The sequence below is a fragment of the Diachasmimorpha longicaudata genome, chromosome 19, assembly GCF_034640455.1.
Source record: "Diachasmimorpha longicaudata isolate KC_UGA_2023 chromosome 19, iyDiaLong2, whole genome shotgun sequence".
Lineage (NCBI taxonomy): Eukaryota > Metazoa > Arthropoda > Insecta > Hymenoptera > Braconidae > Diachasmimorpha > Diachasmimorpha longicaudata.
This window is the reverse complement of record NC_087243.1, coordinates 2139714-2148365: the sequence shown is the minus strand read 5'-3', so window position 1 is coordinate 2148365 and position 8652 is coordinate 2139714. Positions and strand designations below refer to the sequence as shown.

General features: G+C 34.0%; 1 protein-coding gene across 1 annotated transcript in view; it reads left to right on the top strand.

The window, feature by feature from the left end:
* The first annotated feature begins 6471 nt into the window (after positions 1-6471).
* LOC135171247 (sodium/hydrogen exchanger 9B2) overlaps positions 6472-8652 on the top strand; it is a 39440-nt gene continuing 37259 nt past the window's right edge. The window contains exon 1 of the mRNA XM_064137652.1: positions 6472-8178. The gene's annotated coding sequence lies outside the window, so the exon portion shown is untranslated. The remainder of the gene's footprint in view (positions 8179-8652) is intronic.

Below are 8652 nucleotides of genomic sequence, written 5' to 3'. Positions count from 1 at the left end.
ACGTGGGACGTACAAAAATTTTCGGCCAGTCCAGACAATCGGCCGACACTGGGCCGATACTGGCCCAGTGTCGGCCGATTGTCGGCCAGTTCTCATCTCCTACGTGGGATGTAGTGACATAGGGTTATCAATTCTAGTACATTAAAAATGATTTTGTGAGGATAAATGCAAAAAAAAATGGCGTATTGCGCAAATGATAGGAACTAAATGGAGAATATTTAGGGACAAATGTTGGGGAATTCCCCAGTAATAATTTTCATGACCCTGATACGACCAAAAATCAACAAAGACCTGAATATCACAACTCAGCTGTTTCTTTGAAACTGCGAATCAAGAAATCATTCGATTGTTCTGTCAAAGTGTTTAAACAAAATGGCAGACACCCCAGCATTACATGTGGCGCCCTCCTCTCTGGGGTGAGGTACTACGACGCCGCTGGGGTCACTCTAACCCCCAGGACTGAACCTCTACTTTAGTCAATCCTCTTTGATTAGAATGATAATTGTGATTATTCAGAGAGGGATTTGATAAACAATTTTACATGAATATTGAAATGTTAATGTTTATCGTTTTGTGGATTTTCTGTTCATTTGTGTTCATCAGCTCAGGTAAATAGCTGTACGTTTGATCAGAGCCAAGTGGAATTACTGAGATGAGGAATTGGGATTGAATTAATTAATGAGTGAAGTTAATATCGATTAATCGATCGATTACATTATGATTATTCGATATGTGAACGGATGTTGTTTTTCGTTGAGTCGATTGGTCTAGTCAATAAAGCTTTTCAGGTGGAGATAAAACGCTGATGTATGAAAAATCGTGATCAGCTCGGAAAAACTTGTTTATTGACGTGTCATAATGTTTATCCCGAATTCGATGTCATTATTAAAATTTAGATAAAAAATTGTATTTTAGAGGAGAATCAAGGGTTCAAGGTGATTGTTTTTTTTTTAATTGTGAACTTTCTTGAGGAGGAAATCATCAGCAGTGATCAGCTGATCGATCTGGGCCCGCCATTAGCTGCGCGCGCATCTCATCGCAGCAGGCGGTATGCGCAGTAGATTGATCAGCTGATCATTGGTTATGATTTGGAACTAAAAAATGTTCACAATTTTCAACTAAAAAATTATCGACTCGAGACATCGATTGTTCAGTTGATTCAAATCGATTGAGACGTTTCTTGGCCTTCGATTAAAATTATCGATAGTTTCTAATTAATTTTATCAACAGATGATATGCGCAGTAGATTAATCAGCTCAGTTGATCATCGTGTATGATTTGGGACTAAAAAATATTCACAATTTTCAACTAAAAAATCATCAACTCGAGACATCGATTGTTCAGTTGATTAAAATCGATTGAGACATTTCTTGGCGGTCGATTAAAATTATCGATAGTTTTTAATTGATTTTATCAACAGATGGTATGCGCAGTAGATTGATCAGCTCAGCTAATCATCGTCGATGATTTGGGACTAAAAAATATTCACAATTTTCAGCTAAAAAATCATCGACTCGAGACATCGATTGTTCAGTTGATTAAAATCGATTGAGACGTTTCTTGGCCTTCGATTAAAATTATCGATAGTTTCTAATTAATTTTATCAACAGATGATATGCGCAGTAGATTAATCAGCTCAGTTGATCATCGTGTATGATTTGAGACTAAAAAATATTCACAATTTTCAACTAAAAAATAATCGACTCGAGACATCGATTGTTCAGTTGATTCAAATCGATTGAGTTTAATACAAATTTTTTTATGTTCAACTAAAATTATCTCCAGTCTTCAATGAATTTTAACGAATTTTAATAATATGAACATTAAATTGATAAACATTTTCACAAGTTTTTCAGAATCGATCGATATTTTTTTTCTATAGAATCGATTTATTCACGAGTTGACATTTAGACACGAGCTCCATTGATTAGACTAGATGGGTTGTGGCCGATTGAAGGGGGTGGGTGAGGTATGTTGAATTCTGGGGCAAACGATGACGTTAAACAATTACTGAATTTAAAACAATTTAATCTCCAGGATACAACAGGCAGGTGGCATTACTGTAATCGAACGCACAATGCATCGAAAATTGTAGTACGAGTGATTGAACATTTGGATGAATGGAATATTGAAATCGTGAGTTAATCCAACGTTTTGCATACGTGAATACTAATTAACCTAAAAAAAATATTGAGAGTAATTAATTATTGAGTAAAGTACTAAGAGAGAATATAAACAGATAAGTTAATTAATTAAGAATCAAATGGATTAAGTACTTTAATGAAAATTACCTAAACCCGAGGAAGGGGCCATTCGTCAAAAACCACTACCATTAATTTTAGCTTGAATAGAGATGAGGAAACGTATATTATAAATCGCCATCGAGATTATTGTAATCGCTGATTGTGTTAATGCATTAAAAATTGAAAAATGTTATTTAGCTGAGTGAGAGGTGGGGTGAGCACTGCGATTAACGGTGACAGATGATTAATGCGGAACAGGAAAATTTATCAATGTTTCACATGTTGGCATTTGATGGGAAATAAATTTGATTGGAGCATTTGCCATAAATGTGGGGTTTACTGTTATTTATACCCCCCCTCTCCCCCTCCTGTTTCGCTGAGAGTAACAATCTATTCGATTATAATCGAGTTGTAAATTCGATTAGTTGACTGGACAAAATTAAACGTGGGATACGTGATACGTCGGGTGAATCGTTGTCACATGTGAAATTGGTCGGATGGGGAGACGAAGAAAAAACGTAACAGTCGAATTAGGAGAATAAAAAATGTTAGACACACAACACTTATTCAAGTAGGCTTGTGGAAAAAATATCGATGTATCGATATTTTAGCCTATCGATATCGAAAAAATATCGATATCGATGTATCGATATTTTAGACTATCGATATCGAAAAAATATCGATACATCGATATTTTTCGATATCGATACATCGATATTTTTCGATATCGATACATCAATATTTTTCGATATCGATACATCGATATTTTTCGATATCGATAGGCTAAAATATCGAGACATCGATATTTTTTCGATATCGATAGGCTTGTCGAAAAAATATCGATACATCGATACATCGATATATCGATATAATTTTTTCAACGTATCGATATTTTTGAGCGATATTTATTGTTTCGATATATCGAGGTATCGATATAATATTACAAGCATTGAAAAGGTATAAAAATCGATATTTTTATGATGAAAAAATTCTAAATCCTTTTTTATACCAACATTTTTTAACTTTTTTTTTGTTAATGGGCGACTCGATTTTCTGCTTTTGAATTTAGTACTAAAGTTGGCTTTTAAGTTGGCAACTTTGTCTGTCAAGTGTAAATGTCAATTTAACTGTCGTCTGTCAAAGTCAGTCTGTTATCCGTCCCGCGTATTATAACCTCAACGCGAGCGTATTTCTGGTTTTTCTGATTGTAGTTATCAAACAATGTAACTAAATAATTCAATCAATAATCAATTCACGTATGTAAACAAAATAATTCGAGCATTCCAGTCATGTCTAGTGTTGTATGGAACGTTTTAAAAAAAATAGACAGACAAAACGTTTCATGTAATGGGTGTGGAAAAACCTATAAAACCAGTGGCAATACGACGAATTCATCTACACATCTAAAAAATAAGCATCACCATGCGTTTTTGCAACTTCAAAATAAAAACGCCGATATATGGATATATCGATATCCAAAATGGATATATCGATAAAAAATATCGATATCGGTATCGATATTTTTTAATAAAAATATCGATATTTTTTAATAAAAATATCGATATCGATATATTCAAAAATTACCGATACAATATACATCGATACTTTATTCCATTTCCGACATCACTAGATTCAAGAATTAAATATTACGATTTATTCACTGGAAATGGGATGCAGTTAATATCGATGAAAATTGACGAGACACTTCGGGGGTTGAGTAACAACTCACTTGACTACATTTCGAGGATGAAAGATGAAATCGAAAATGTCGTTGGTTAAATGAAAGAAAGTGGAGGGTACGATCGAAAAAGAGGTAAAGGGATTCGTTCAATTGGGTTTGCTATCAAAAGTGCTAAAAATTGGAGAGTGGGGGTGGAGGAACGCAGGGCCGCTGGTGGATGAGGTGAGTCACTTTACATAAATTATTTTTCATTTTGTGTTAATAATTTAATACAATTATTTGTATTAAAATATTAACAAAAAAAAACATAATTAAGTGTATTAACATTCATACGATTACTTAGTTAATTAATTAGATGTATATTAACAGGGTAATGAATTGATTAATTAATTATATCAATATCAATATTGATGTAATTAGCTAATTGTATTCACATTCACACAACTAACTAATTAATTAATTAATTTATTCACATTAACAGTTGACTTTATTGACTTTATGGCCGTTAGACGGTCCTTATAAGTCTAGAAGTGTAATTAGCCTTCCGGCTATTTTGCACCCTGCCATCTTCGGTAGTACAGTGGTAGTATTTCCGCCTGTCACATTAACACAATTAATTGATTAATTAATTAATTGTATTAATAATTAATACAATTAATAAAATAATAATATTAATAAATCTCGAGAATTCAAAGGAGAAAATGTCTTAAATATTTTCATTGATAGAAAAAAAAAATTGAACCATTTTTTGTAAAACTGGAACTACCTGCACTCAACCTTCTAAACTCTCTTTCATCTTTTCACCTCCTAAAAAAATGTTCTTACTTCAGTGAAAAAATGTGTTGCATTATTTTTGAGTGGCTCGATGAGATGAGCCCACCGACTCCATTCGACGTTCGCTGGGTTTGGAATTTTCCAGCTGACAAAGTGAATTAGATGCTTCAATAGTTCTCGAGTGTTGGCACGATCCCGGCTGCATACTCCTGAGGGCCGTCATAGGGTAGCAGAATGTGGGAGGGACACCTGAGTTGGCGTTCAAATGAATAAAATGATGGAATGGAAATATTCATTAGTTGGATGGTCAGGACGAGTTAAAATGGTGAGACAACATTAATGTTTTAATTAATGTAGTATTAATGTGTTCAAAGGGGGAGAGACGAGTTTGATTTGGTGAACATTTTCGCGGAAGTAAAATCAAAATTCGTTATAATGAGGAGATGATTTGAAATGATAAATTGCGATTTTTTTTTATTTGTAAACCGTAAAATAATTTTTTGTTGTTGTATTGCAAATGATTAGAGTAAAGATGATTAAGGTAATTGTTTAGGTACAAACAACAATTTTGATTTGATTCTTGCCGAGTTGTAAATTTGGCTAGTTTGATTACGAAACGTGATATGGTGAATGGGAGCTACCAAATTAACATCACTCGAGATGTGATTTTTTCACTGAAGTCTCATCGGGTGTTGGTTTGTCACTCGATTAATAAAAACTGCGTGAGAGGAAAGATAATTGATAAGGGAAACTAATAGAAATAATCAAATTACACTGACACTGGGTTACTCAAAGTTCTAAAATGCTATTTTTTATTGACCACGGCTTTTGCGTACACTTGAGAGATACAAAACTTAAGATGTCACTCCAACTTCACTTCCAAAAACGAACCAACTCGATCTTTCCTTTTTTCTCGTGAGAGTGTCCGAAGAAAGAGGAGGGAATTTGCTGGACAACAATTATTTGTCGTTTTTCTGATTGGTGGGCCAAGAACCTTCGAACTCATTGGTGTGATCTATTGATGGTGGGAATAGAGAGGGTGTGATTTGAAGAAAGGGAGAAATTTGACATTTTCGAAGTCATAAATTCCCGGCCAGGTCCTTCTGGAAGTGTGTTCAGCGTATGGGTGCTAGTAAAGTTGGGGAGTTTTCCACCATAAATGACGGGTTCGGAGGTTGTTGGTCTTCGCCCGCGATTTTAGGGGTGACAAAAATAGTGAATTGCTGAAGAGCTGATGAGTTTTGGGGAACAAGATTTTTCCCACACGACCAGCAGCTTTGTCCAAACTACTAGGTCGTGCTTTTCTCTGGAATCGCCGGATTAGACGGATGAAAAAGAGGATTAAAATTTCACTTATTCGCGTCCTCTCTCTTCTTTCGCTCTCCAAAACGAACGGTAATTTAGAATATTTTCCTTTTCTGGAGAACAATAAATTATAATTAAACACAATCAGACCATAAATAAAAATAGAGTTGTTGGCGACAAAAACCCCTCAACAAAACGATCTCACACCTCGACCTTCATAAATTATTCTATCCTAAATAAGACTTCAAAAATTTTCCGATACCTCACAATTTGCACGAAAATATCAAACGACGAGGCTAGACCGGTTTGTCCACCACATCACGCCAACACTCCTATCAATCAGTGATAACTACGTCTTATCATAAATCTAATGATAATGATTCAGCGAGTGATTCTCTCACATGTCACGGAAATCCTTCACAAGTTTTATTGACACATTCCTGAGATTTCAACACCATAACCTGACTTGTCATACCTTCTGCGCAACTTGATAGATCCGGAATTTATTGAAAATAGTAGACATTGATGTCGTGAGGGGAAAAAATGGCTCCGGGAGGAGGTGATTGTTGAGAAATCGGCACATATCCGATATGTGACACAAGAGTCTCGATGCTGGCAATATTGCGATATTCCTTCGCAAAAGTGTCTGAGGAAGATTGAATTGAAAATACCGGAGAGACATTTTGTGTTCGTGAAACGCGAGATAAAGTGATACATTGAATTGAGTCGACGTCTAGCGCGGCCCGGTGACGTTGAATATGTTGTGTTTTAATGATTTAAGGATGGAATGAGTTTAATAATGAGGGGACAGTCGTTTGTGAGATGACTGGGTCACTCGGGGGTGAAATCACTAAGTCTAGGGGAATCACTGCGTTGATTAAGACGAGAATCACTAGATTTTTAGGGGAATAACGGGGCTTCATTGTGATATCACTAGAAATGTAGTGGGTTAGGGGATTTCGGTGTGAAATGAGTAGAAATCGAGGGGAATCACGGGATTTAATTATGAAATCACTAGGAATCTGGGGAGTTATGGGATTTCGGGGTGAAATCACTAGAAATTGAGGGGAATCCCGGGATTTAATTGTAAAATCACTAGAAATCTAGTGAATTATTAGATTTCGTTGCGAAATCACTAGAAATCTATCAAATTCGCAGGATTTCGTTATGAAATCACTAGAAATCGAGGGGAAACACGGGATTCAACTATAAAAGCACTAGAAGTCTAGTGAATTATGAGATTTCCTTGTAAAATCACCAGAAATCTAGCAAATTCGCAGGATTTCGTTGTAAAATCACGAGAAATCGAGGGGAAACACGGGATTTAATTATAAAATCGCTAGAAATCTAGTGAATTATGAGATTTCATTGCGAAATCACTAGGAATCTGGCAAATTCGCGATATTTTCTTATGAAATCACCAGAAATCTTTGAGAAAATACCTTGAAGGTTATCGATAACAAATAATTTATGAATTTTCGATTTTTAGTTCCCACAAAAATTAAACAATTAATCATTTAAAATATTGTGGATATACAATAAATAATATTTAACCCAACAATTTATTTCAATTAAAAGACGCAATAGATTTAAATCTCTAAATAAAAAAATGAGAATATTCAAGAAAATATTTTCAACGTTATCGACAATAAACAATCGATAACGTTCGATAATAAACAATTTGTCGGTTTTGGGTTTTTAGTTCTCACAAAAAAGAAACAATTGATCTTTTAAACTATTGTGGATGAACAATAAATTGTAGTTAATTTTAATAACATGAAAATCAACTATTTTTTAAAATTTGAAGACGAATTAGGGCACGATGAGGTACAGGAAATTTCACAAAATTTTTTATTTCATTGACGACTTTCTATGGATCGAAATTACTGATTATTATTGGGGTACGGTCGCTGCATACGTGATAGTGAGGCGATACGGAATTTTCATAGTAACGCGCTTTCGCCTTGAGAATAAATTGTCCAGGTCTTATCAAGCGATGACGAGACAAAAGTCTCGTCGCGAGTGGGGGAAAAGAATTTTTAGTTTCAGGAAAAAATGGTCCTGATCGACATCCGCTTATTGTCATCGATTATTATTATTTTTATTGGTGGAATGTGTTGATGTTGTGGTGTCGAGATCGAAGCGGATGTTGGAAGCGACGTGGGAACAGTAAAAGTTCGTAATTAACTTAATTAATTAATTAATTAGATCATCGATTGCCTGGGCCAATTAATTAATTAATTAATTAATTAAAGTACGCAGTAATTTTATAGTTAATTAAGGCCCATTTTCAATAATGAAAAAGATAAAAATTGAGAGATACATTTAAAATCAATTTTTTAATTATCAATTGTCCCATTTTTAACCAAATGGGCCCGATTTTAATAATTTTGTAATCGAGAAAATCAAAAATCTCACGCAAATGTCTTGTTGGTAATTAAACAAATTATTGCATTTTCATTTTATTATATAAATAAATAAAAATCTCTTGGTATCACATTTTCTATTTTTTATTGGTCACATAAAATTTTTATTCAAAAAATCACTTAAAATTCTTCTCAGAAAAATATTAAATTATCAAAATTATATTTTTCTCTCAATATAAATTTTTCCACCAAAAATTTTAATATAAAAAAATATTTTTTCAAA